The sequence below is a fragment of the Anomaloglossus baeobatrachus genome, unplaced genomic scaffold, assembly GCF_048569485.1.
Source record: "Anomaloglossus baeobatrachus isolate aAnoBae1 unplaced genomic scaffold, aAnoBae1.hap1 Scaffold_312, whole genome shotgun sequence".
Classification (NCBI taxonomy): Eukaryota; Metazoa; Chordata; class Amphibia; order Anura; family Aromobatidae; genus Anomaloglossus; species Anomaloglossus baeobatrachus.
The window spans coordinates 313,298-322,246 of record NW_027442529.1 but is presented as its reverse complement, the minus strand read 5'-3'; the positions used below and the strand labels follow the sequence as shown (position 1 = coordinate 322,246).

The window sequence follows — 8,949 nt, the reverse complement described above, 5'->3', positions numbered from 1 at the left end:
ACCATGATTCTAATCATTGATCAGTCATGGTTTTAATTATTGATCAATATATATCTGAGCTAGCAAACCGTCCCGTATATTATGGCATGTTATAATCACCAAGCCTTGAGATCACCAAGGTATATGGAGTATATTTCCCACTGTATGCTAGCACTCACAAAAAGACAGTCTCAGCCAATAAGTGGCAGTGATCGCTATACCGTAGATTCTGCTAGTAGCCAAAAGAGACCCATATATCACACGCTAGGTATCCAGATTACAATATCTCAGATCAATGTCCCCTCATTGAGGCCAAGGCTGCCTACGCTATCGCTATTGCGGCATATCGCAACATAAAGCCATAGTGGACACAAAGACACATAGATTGTAATTACCGCTGTATAGTAAGACTCCCAAAACTCCCGACACGTGTTTCGGTCTTCTCAACCTTCGTCAGGGGGCGTGTCTAATCACCCGGGAGCACAGGCTTTAAATACTGCCTGTCTCCAATCATCATCAACCCCTTGGATGACGCGCGCGTTGTCATGGCGCTTTGCCGACGCCGATCCAGCTACCGCGTCACCAGTCATCAGCCCCGGGATATTATAGCCCGGGAGTGAACAACCAGTATAGACACAGCAGATGGGTCAGGGCCGGCCGCCGGTGACCACCGTGCGTGCGGGTATCAGATGATATATATGTGCAAAATTACTAAATGATTAAGTAATGTGAACTAGTGATCAAAAACATATATCATCTCATGAAGCAAGAAAAACATATATACATAGAAGATATATATGTGCCCATCTACAATTTGTGGCACTTGATTATCGATAGAAAAGAAGACAATTGAGAATACTATTGCAAGACATATATGTTATAAACTGGTATATAAACTGCCATATTTATAGACTTATACAGATCTCATAAAACAAGAGGATAGCCAAAGTCTCCCATTCTTCAAAGGGCCATGGTGCTTGCTGTGTAGCATTTGCATATATCCACAGAACAATGTCGTACGACCGTATCCCTTCTATCAGCTGGTACGCAAAGTAGGATGTCAAATCCTCAATCTTTTCCATTTAATTACTTCCATCAATACATATATCATCATTCATGAGAAAATATTCACAAATAACTAGAAATAAAAACAAAAACAAAAAAGGGTTAATTAGACAAAAATTAATTAACACTTATAAAAATAGATGCATATACGGCACAGTATATATATAGGGCATACTAGGTCCTGAATGACAGAAACCGCATAAAATTCTATAAAAATGACGCAAAACTGATATTTTCATTGAGGCCAGATGGACACACAGTACCCAGTGTGTATATCCATCTGGCCTCAAGTTGGGCCAATCTCCTGCTGATCTCACCACCCCTTATCCCCAAGTCGATTTGATCGATACCTTTCACTCTTAGAAGGCCACTATTACAAGAATGAAATTTGAAAAAATGTCTTGGAAGGGTTTTTAACTCTTCGACATCAGTCGCATTGCGTGCAGCTTCAATCCCCAATATATGCTCACGAGTACGCACCTTCAGCTGACGTGTCGTAAGTCCTATATAGATTTTAGGACAAGGGCATGTCGCATAATATATAACTGCCCTAGAATTGCATGTTATATATTTCCGTATTTCATATGTTTTCAGATTTTTAGAGTCAGTGAAGGTACTTTCTCGGCATATATTGGGGCATGCGACGCACCCTCCACACGGGAAACATCCCAATTTTACGTTGGGTTTAAAATTTCCCAAAAATGTGGGATCTCTCTTATTACTCCCATAGTGGCTACGGATCAAATGATCCCGAAGATTTTTATTCCTACGCATGGTGATCGATATCTTCTCGGGGACAATTTTATTGAGGGTGGGGTCAGCTTGGAGTATAGGCCATGCCTTCTCTAGGCAGTCACGTATGGATGGAATTTGCGCACAATAGTTAGTCACAAAACGGACTTTATCACATGACTCAGATTTCGGTTGGGAGTATAGAAGTGAATTTCTAGATGAATATTTGGCTCTGTGGTAAGCTTTTTTTATTACTCTCCCACTATACCCACGTTCTTTAAATCTGCCCATAAGATTATGAGCCTGTTGTTCGAAATCCACATCAGTCGAGCAGATCCTCCTGAGCCGGAGAAACTGCCCGACCGGTACCGATCTGATCATAAATTGGGGATGGGCAGAAGATGCATGGAGGAGCATATTTGTTGAAGTCGGTTTACGATACAAGTCTGACTGTAGGAAACCGTCACCATCCTTCTTTATCAATACATCCAGGAACTCAATCTGTTCCAAAGACCACTGAAACGTGATCTTGATGTTGCGTCTCCCCGAATCCATTCCCTGCATAAATAAATTAAGTTCCTCAACCGACCCCTGCCAGATCATGAAGATATCGTCGATGTACCGCGCCCAAAAGAGGACGCGGTCCATCAACGGCTGCCGATCTGACAGGAGTAGGTCCCTCTCCCACAGCCCCAGGAATAAATTAGCATATGAGGGGGCAAAGGCCGCCCCCATTGCAGTACCCTGGAGCTGTAGGTAGAAGGAACCCATAAAAGTAAAAAAATTATGGGTAAGGGAGAACTCGAGGAGACGCAACACCAACCCACGAAATTCCGAGGGCATATCAGCCATATCCAAATAAAATTTGGTAGCTTCAATGCCATCTTTATGAATGATACTGGTGTATAGCGACTCAACGTCCCCAGTCACCAGTATAGTGGCTGCTTAAAGGCTACTTTACACACTGCGATATCGGTCCCGATATCGCTAGTGTGGATACCCGCCCCCATCTGTTGCGCGACACGGGCAAATCGCTGCCCATGCTGCACAACACCGACCAGACCCGTCACACATACTTACCTGCCCGGCGACGTCGCTGTGACCGGCGAACCGCCTCCTTTCTAAGGGGGCGGTCCGTGCGGCGTCACAGCGACGTCACTGAGCGACCGCCCAATAGCAGCGGAGGGGCGGAGATGAGTGGCCGGAACATCCCGCCCACCTCCTTCCTTCCTCATAGCGGCTGGGAGGCAGGTAAGGAGAGGTTCCTCGTTTCTGCGGTGTCACACGGAGCGATGTGTGCTGCCGCAGGAGCGACGAACTACATCGTTACTGCTGCAGTAACGATAATCGAGAATGGAGACCCATGTCACCGATGAGCGATTTTGCACGTTTTTGCAGCGATGCAAAATCGCTCATCGGTGTCACACGCAGCAACATCGCTAATGCGGCCGGATGTGCGTCACAAATTCCGTGACCCCAACGACTCCGCATTAGCGATGTCGCAGCGTGTAAAGCCCCCTTTAGTGGGAGTGGTGTACAGGGTCTTAGCAGTAAAGAGTATTCCATATTTCTGCCAGATACCCACAGAGATATTGAAATCTGAAAAAAGAGACTTCTGCTCATTGAAGGTAAGAACTGCTCACATAGCGTTCAACTCCACAGCAAACGAGTGCTCTAGCACTGGCATCTCAGCAGGGATATTCCCCTACTACACATGTGTGTCTGGGTCCCTGTGACAGTTTACAGGACATAACTCAGGGCACCTAGACAGAAGGCAGAGGGACTACTTTCTATTTCTGGTGTAGAGCTTAGTACAATATATATATATATACTATTACATGTGACACATGTACCTTGTATTACCATTATTCGCTGTATATGAACCCCTTTTCTCCGGGCATTATTTGTCTATAGCATTTTTCACGAACCTGAGGCAACTGAGAACCCTTCAGTGAAGGAATTCCACTAACCCTCACAATACCAACCAGGGGCCTCCCTGCAGTAACTCAGGTAGTTGTACCCATTCTCTTTCCGCATTCTATGTGTTCTTCTTCTTTCTTCTTTTTTTTCTTTTTTCTTCTTTTTATTTCTATCATGTAGTTCAGGGGTTTATAGATATATGTCCTGCATCTCATATTTCCTTTAGTGGTGCTTCTTACCCATTCTCATATCATTTACCCTAGTATTTCATGATCCTGAGGCGACTGAGAACCCTTTAATAAAGGAATCCTTTTTCACTTGAATTGTCAAGTGATACTTACCAGTGACTATCACGTAATGTTACAGGTAGTTGCATTTTCTTCCTCTTCTTTCTCTCCTCTCTTCTTTGTCACACGGTCCATTGTGTTATAGCCCACGTGTCATGATAACACTTGTACCATCTTTTCATTTAGATTCCACCTACAATTATTTACCGATTCCAGTTCTGAAATAGGCTTTCATGATCTACTCACTAGAATTCTCAAGTGCATAAGGTACTGAGACATATACATGTTCACACCATTATAAAGAACAAAGTATAAACATTGAGGTTTTTCTCACACCCATGTTCCTGTGTTCTTTGATATGATATGTGTTCATTTCCTTCACTATATAGGATTGCAAGTTTTCCATTTGTACCTTAATGGCAATGACGCTATACAATTGAACACATATCATCCTGTTATCCATATAGGTGTGTATTTACCTGCTTGACTATTTTTGGTTGTTTGATCCAGAATGTTTCTCCAGATAGGTCATGTGGAAATTTTCTTTCCTCAGTACAAATGTTTTCACTATGGCTTTGGAAAAATTTTTTGTATGTGCATCATGGTCATTTGACCCATTGTACTCTCAAGTAGCAATATATTGTACTGTTATGTTGTACTATGTACTAATTACGTGTTTATATGGTTTTGTAACCCTTTATGATCTTAGATAACTTTATCCTTGATAAAGACCTAAAAACAAGGTCGAAACGTTGGATGAATTATCCTTTTGCACAAATAAAGAATTTTCAGCATTCCAAGAGTTCTTTTCTTACGTTATTGATCACTATAGTGTGTCAGAGCTATTTCTATTGAATTGACTCTTATTTTTTCTGAGCACCTGCTATATACACAGTGACCCAGACATATTCAAGTTTCATTCAGAAGGCAGAGGGAAGCCTTAGCAGCTGAGCCTATATCTTGGCTTGTGAGCATTAGAACAGGCCGGCGATTACAGGGTAACATGAAAAATGTCCAGCTTGCATTATGACTAGAACATGACAATATCCTTTTAAGTACTAACCTATGATGCGTTCCTAAGCAGTTGATGTTATATGTTCTACATTTCATTTTCTGCATACTTTACAAGTAGTAGAATTTGCTTTGATATAGGCAACTGGATTTTCACAATGAAAAGGCAAAGGATAACGCCCGAAAAAGACGCCATACATTATGTCAGTGCCATCACTGACAAACCTGGATTGACCATGAAATACATCAATCCCCTTAAAGGTGAGTTAAAACAAGTTTTAACTAAATTGCCTTAATATTGTCATGCATTAGAATGACTGTCTTAGGTAATGATAAATATTTTCTACAGGAAGAGGAGTGTTTGCTGAAACTGAAATCGAAAAAGGGAGTTTTGTTGCAGAATATCGAGGCGAGCTCACGTATGCACTTACGATGGTAGACAACTACTCGAGATTTATGGTTGTGGTACAAGTCAAAGATCTAATGGCCCATACTGCAGCGAAGGTCTTCCAAGCACACTTATGCAGACCTCATGGCTACTCAGAGAGAGTCCTCACAGATCAAGGCACAGCCTTTGAAGCGGAAATCTTCAAGGACTTCTGCAGCTTTTACCGATGCAGGAAGATGCGCACTACACCCTACCATGCTCAAACCAATGGTTATCAACCTGCTCAGGACTTTACCCCATATTCCAGATGTGGCCTTACAAGTGATTTATAGAGGGGTAACAATACGTTGGGCTCACCGGATCTAATCTCCCTTTTTATACACCCTAAAATCTTGTTTGCTTTAGAATAAACAATAACATCATAAAGGTATAGCAGTACCGTTTCAAAGTTTCGGTGTCCCAAGCAGCATTCCATCAGCCTCTGGAAGGTTCCTGGCAAATTGCACAGCTCGAAGGGCATGCTTTTGAACTCGCAGAGACCCATCGGGGTGGCAAAGGCGGTCTTCTCCCGGTCTGCCTCAGCAACGGACACTTGCCAATAGCGACTAGTGAGATCAAGGGTAGAAAAATAATTTGCAGTTCTCAATGCAGCTAGCTATTCCTCAATACAGGGGAGTGGTGCTGTCCTTCTTCTTTAACAGGACCAACGGAGCTGCCCAGAGGCTACAACTGTCACGGATAACCCCAGCCTCCTTCATGTTGCTCAACATGTCCTTGGTACACTGGTAATGTGCAGGTAGTTTTGGCTTATATCTCTCTTTGATGGGTGGGTGTGCACTTGTGGGGATGTAGTGTTTGACCCCTTTTATTCTTCAAAAGTCTAGCGGATGTTTGCTGAAGACTTGCTCGTATTCTTGCACTAGCCTGTAGACCCCCTTCTTGTGATGTGAAGGTGTGGAGTCAGTGCCTACGTGTAATTCCTTACACCACTCCTCTGGCTGACTTGGTGAGCTGTCACTGAATGGGTGGGCTGAAGCAATGGTGGATGCTGCTGTTTGGATAGCATGTGTATCTACTGAGAACAGCTTATCAATGGTGGCAAATCGGAGCAGCTTAATCTCTTGCTCTCCGCAGTTCAACACTCTCATGGGCACTCTTCCCTTCCATATTAATGAATAAAACTATGATGTAAATAGCATATAGATACCCCACAAATGCAGATAAAAGTAGGTTATGGGAAAAGGGGGAAGAGAGAAACAGGAAAATAGTGGAATAAAGTATACCTTCCAGGTGGGAGAGGAAATGGCAGCACAGCCAGTGGAGGTGAAGCAAGGGGAGCCTGCAACTAAAGAGTTGAGAGCGTTATCACATGGTGACTGAGCCTGATTGTAACGGGAGCATAGAGGTGCCGATCCTGTCTTACCTGCGTTGGTGTAGAAGTGGGTGTCCTGTGGTGGAGTCAGCTATGTGCAGTGGTGGCCGTGGGTTCTTTTATGTGCGACCGTAGTAATAGCTGCGCCCACTTCCTGTATGGGAGTGGAATGCAGTGAGGGTAATGGAACGCACGCCTGCCCATTTGTGTTTAACGTCGCGCATGTGCAGAACGGAGAAAAGGCTGCGCTCACTTCCTAATGAAAGGGAGTGAGACGCATCTGGGAAGGGAAGGGAAAAGATTAGGGTTTGGGGATGATGAAAGGGCTTTCTACGGGCAAGGATGGCAAAGGGTGGCAGTGACGGAAAGTCAGGCAGCCTGTCCTGTCCTGTCCTGTCCGTCCGTCTTTTTGTATCATGAATTGGAAAGACTGCAAGGGGGAGGGGAGGTGCTTGTGTCCAAAAGGAGGAGTTATTCAGATTCATTGCAGTGGGCGGCGGCTGCAAAAAGCACCATTCTTCTTGTTTTTGCTCTGCAAAACAGCCTTTTCAAGGGTTGGCTTGGGTGACAAAATGTCTTCTGTAGGCGTGGGTTTGTCTCCCTCTCCCTAAGATGTGTCCGGTATAGGCCAGGGTGCCACTCAAGGCCGTAACCAATTCGGGTTATAGCTTCTCGGCCTTTTGGCTAAGATCAAGTGTAGTTTCGGAGGACGCTACCTTGGTCGGTACTGGAAGGTGCCTGGGATTGCACGTCTGCCGGCCTTGAGGAAGTGTGTGCGCCTTCTGGTGACACATAGCCCTCTTGTGCCTGGACGGTTCCCAGGCAACGGGAGGCGATCACCTTTGTTATTTTGAAGTCCTACTGATAAACAGAAAAAAAAAAAATTAAATCTGTTCTTATCAGTTTAATATCTGATACGTCCCCTCTCTGGGGACCATATATTAAATGGATTTTTAGAACAAGGAGATGGAAAAAATCTTGCTCTGTCCACTGCACGCATTGACCTGGTATTGCAGTACCTCCAGGACCGGTGCACCCCTTCTTAACCCAGTTTCCAAAAGCAGAACTCAATTCACCTGATTCAAATGAGCCCCATTAGTGAATTGAAAGAAAGCAAAAACTTTATATGCACCTCAATTTGGCCAATTCACTTTTCACACTTTCACCCTTTTTTTTATCTTTCACACCTTTTACTTGCTTTATTGATGCAAAAAGCTGTGCCAAATAGCAAACTCATCTCCACTCAACTTGACCAACTCTGCTATGTCCCGTGCAGTATCTTATTCTCAGTCTTATCTAGATCATTTGCAATTGAATAGAATAGATCCCTTTTGGCTGCTTATGACTGTGTAAAATATGTAGTTTTACTGGGCTGGGATGAGAGAATCCATTGAAGCATGGTGTAGGGATTGTGGTTCCTGTGTGCTAAGAAGAGAGGCTGGCACCAGCCAGAAAGCCCCATTGCAGCCAATAATCACTTAATAACTTTTTCAACTTGTCATCATATGGGAGGCCTTCCATTCCTTGTAGTAGTCTAGTTGCCCACCTTTGAACTGACTCTAACTTCTGAATGTCCTTATTAAAATGTGGAGCCCAAAACTGGTTCCCATATTCCAGATGTAGCCTTACAAGTGATTTATAGAGGTGTAACAATACGTTGGGATCACGGGATCTAATCTCCCTTTTTATACACCCTAAAATCTTGTCCCAAGCAGCATTCCATCAGCCTCTGGAAGGTTCCTGGCGCATTGCACAGCTCGAAGGGCATGCTTTTGAACTCGCAGAGACCCATAGGGGTGGCGAAGGCGGTCTTCTCCCGGTCTGCCTCAGCAACGGACACTTGCCAATAGTGACTAGTGAGATCAAGGGTAGAAAAATAATTTGCAGTTCTCAATGCAGCTAGCGATTCCTCAATACGGGGAGTGGTGCCGTCCTTCTTTTTTAACAGGATCAACAGAGCTGCCCAAAGGCTACAACTGTCACGGATAACCCCAGCCGCCTTCATGTTGCTCAACATGTCCTTGGTACACTGGCAATGTGAAGGTGGTATTGGCTTATAGCTCTCTTTGATGGGTGGGTGTGCACCTGTGGGGATGTGGTGTTGGACCCCTTTTATTCCCCCAAAATCTAGCGGGCTTCCCACCGGTAACCCGCTCCCCAGCTTGGATGGATGCTGAGGGAGCCCCTTTTGCCCG

At 44.3% G+C, this 8,949-nt stretch overlaps 1 pseudogene; it reads left to right on the top strand.

Moving 5' to 3' along the window:
- The first annotated feature begins 7,589 nt into the window (after positions 1–7,589).
- LOC142268965 (U2 spliceosomal RNA) lies at positions 7,590–7,795 on the top strand (annotated as a pseudogene).
- The last annotated feature ends 1,154 nt before the right edge of the window (positions 7,796–8,949 follow it).